Here is a 2,906-nt window from a genome sequence, read left to right as displayed (position 1 = left end):
ACTCCTGTAGGTTAGCTGTATGATCCATATGGCAAGGGTGACTTGATGCCATTATGAAGACCTCGCCGTCGGCACCACACAGCCTCCCTGAAGGCACCGTACAAAGAACTTAGCAAGCATAGACCCCTCTCCAGAAGGCAGATTGTAGTATACTGCCTGAATCTAAACATTATTATTTATCTACTGCTATTACATATACCCCCTAGATTAGATATGTATTTCTCTGCACAGAGCATTTTCTTTGATTTTAAAAATCACTGAGGCACATACGGACTAAATTTTTCCAAGTAAAAACAGAGAAGGGCCACCACAAATATCAATTGACCTGGGCAAGTGCTCACAGACCACCATTGGAGCCAGCGTCACTCGGCGAGCCTGGCGACCCGTGAACTTGGAGCTGTTTGTCGGCCATCATAACCTAAACAGGACAGATGGATCCAAGAGCCACCCCAGATGAGTTAAGAAAGGAAAGTGAGCTTTGGGTATAATCGTGTATAGACGCGAAGCAATCCGGTAAGGCAAACCAAAACTCGTGAAAGAAATCGAAACAGAGGATGTACCCACCTTGTGAGAGGAAGAATCAATCACACCAGATCCAGTCCCTTGCAAGCCGAAGACGAGGACGACGCGGCAACCTGAGACCAAAGGCCAACCTTAACCCTAATCAAAATGTATTTCACAAAACCAAGCAGAAAATCAAGAGCCCAACTGATGGACAACCATTTCTCATTTTTGGGACTTCACAACAGTTGGCCACATCGTTAATTCATAAAACGGAAGAAATCTCCTTAACATTTTAGTTCATGACATAATAGAACTACCAGCAAGTTACTGACACTTGACTAATAACTGCACCTTAGAGATATATGATTCCACCATTATATTACAAATAAAATTGAACTCCCTACATGTTATCTGGTGAGCTAAGCCTAGAACATGGAATTGCAACTTTTGCGTACACAAATTGAGAAGAACATAAGATGATGTCTGGGTGATGGACATAAAACAAGTTTAAAAGCTAACAATGCTAAGGTACCAGATACATGAACTATGCTCTAACAAACGTTCTGAAAACACCTAGTAAGTGTGAACAGTAAGCAAAGAACACTCCTATCAAAATAGTGTACCAAAATTTGCAATAAACCAAATGTGTTCAAGCAACCAGAGGGCGATCTTAATTGTATAAACATGGTGTCAAGACTCACCAGGGGGAACATGTGGCGTCAATCAAGGTGAAGAAACATCACCAGTTCAGTTAGCATGAGCCGTAAGCGTAGAGCACTCATCTTGGCTGTTAGAGACGACAAAATAGAGAGGTTAACTATAAGTAGAGGAAACAATTATGTAGCATAAGAACCTGCTTTCTTTGAGATTCCAAATCTGTTTTTTGTGGCAATACAATTCTAAGGCCGTAAATAAAAAATATTATACTATTGTCTGGTCAGTTTAAGATCTATGTTGAATAGGTTGAAGTTCTGTCCGTACTACAAATCTCCACTTTTTTGGAAGCAGCAAACTTGGAATCAACAATGAAGATTCAAACAGGAAGACAACTGCATATTTGACTTTCATAAAAGCACTTCCGTATTTTGACCATTTATATATATCAAGTATATACACCATCGACTCAATTTCAGTCTTCTTTAATCTCTAACTGAAGCAAATAACAGAAGCTTAAGCTTAAGCATCTACACACACAGAAAATATATAAAAGTTTTGTTCCTGTCATTTATAGTTGAAATAGAGTTCTGCTCTAGAGATTTTGTATGGTGGCTCCAGTAATAAAAGAATATGAAGAAGACAACAATATATTCTCTGAAGTTCTATAAATACAGTTCTGCTCCATTTATAAATACATAGGGTTAGGTTTTATCTACTGGAAACCCCAATAAACCTCACAAATAGTTAGACAAGATTAAACGTTCAAAAATTCAGTTAACTGGAGATTTCAGCATTTCTAGTTCTCAGATATCAAATAGTGTTAATGAACGACCTGCAATTCCACGATGATGGGTGGAGCACACACACACACACACACACACACACAGAGAGAGAGAGAGAGAGAGAGAGAGAGAGAGAGATTGACTGTAGCAGAACTGCAGCCGAGCCCCTCCTGCCAATGGAGGAGGAAGAACGACCGGGGAACACCTACAGCGGTCGCAGAAGGAGTGACAGGGGAGCGCCGCATCGAGCACCTGCGGCTGGCGCCCCTCGGCCGCGCAAGGCGCAACTGGTGGCAACGGCGTGCATTGCCCAACACTGCCCAGTAATACAATATTGGAGCACTGCCCGGCGGCTTCATTATGAGAAACAAAAGGAATATGATAATCCAGAAAAGCAAAATTTGTACTCAGAAGTAGCTGCCAGTTACTACCATCTCCTGATTTTGTTCTGCACACCCTAGAAAATAAAATGAATCTGCACTACTAAGACCTACGGCTAGACTAACTACCTTATCTAACAGTTCCATTACAGAATACAGCAGCAGCAGCAAGAAGAAAGCATCAAGGTTCAGGTCACGCCACTACCAAATGTGATCCTATGGAACAAAGAGTAAATTATCTGCACAACGAAGCTTGTAAATACAAATAAACGAGCATTGTAGGCTTTTATTTATCACATTTTCAGGCTGGTGGGGCAACATAATTCTAGCTCATATCAAAAGCTAACATTGTATCCATATCAAGATGGCATATGATAGAACGGAACATTGTGTAATCTGTATCTTCAAGCCACTCAAACTCAAAGCATCTAATAACCAAGAAGCAGCCAGAATGAGATACAAAAAGATCATGTAGTATACAGAAAAGGGAGTGCAGCAACAACGGAAAGAAACGCTAAAAGGGAACATAGAGCAGAAAACCAACCCAAAATGCAAGCAATTTTTTAAAAAAAGGAACATAGAG

The 2,906-nt window shown here is 40.6% G+C and overlaps 1 long non-coding RNA gene across 1 annotated transcript; it reads right to left on the bottom strand.

The window, feature by feature from the left end:
• Nucleotides 1–222: 222 nt before the first annotated feature.
• LOC123107160 (uncharacterized) lies at nucleotides 223–1,934 on the bottom strand. Its single transcript, XR_006451600.1, has 3 exons — nucleotides 1,206–1,934; nucleotides 565–635; nucleotides 223–418 (listed from the first exon to the last, which is right to left on the bottom strand). It is a non-coding gene; the product is annotated as an uncharacterized lncRNA (long non-coding RNA).
• Between the last annotated feature and the right edge of the window lie 972 nt (nucleotides 1,935–2,906).

Source organism: Triticum aestivum, chromosome 5A (genome assembly GCF_018294505.1).
Source record: "Triticum aestivum cultivar Chinese Spring chromosome 5A, IWGSC CS RefSeq v2.1, whole genome shotgun sequence".
NCBI lineage: Eukaryota > Viridiplantae > Streptophyta > Magnoliopsida > Poales > Poaceae > Triticum > Triticum aestivum.
Note: the sequence above shows the minus strand (reverse complement) of the source record. Positions and strands in the feature narration are given on the sequence as shown.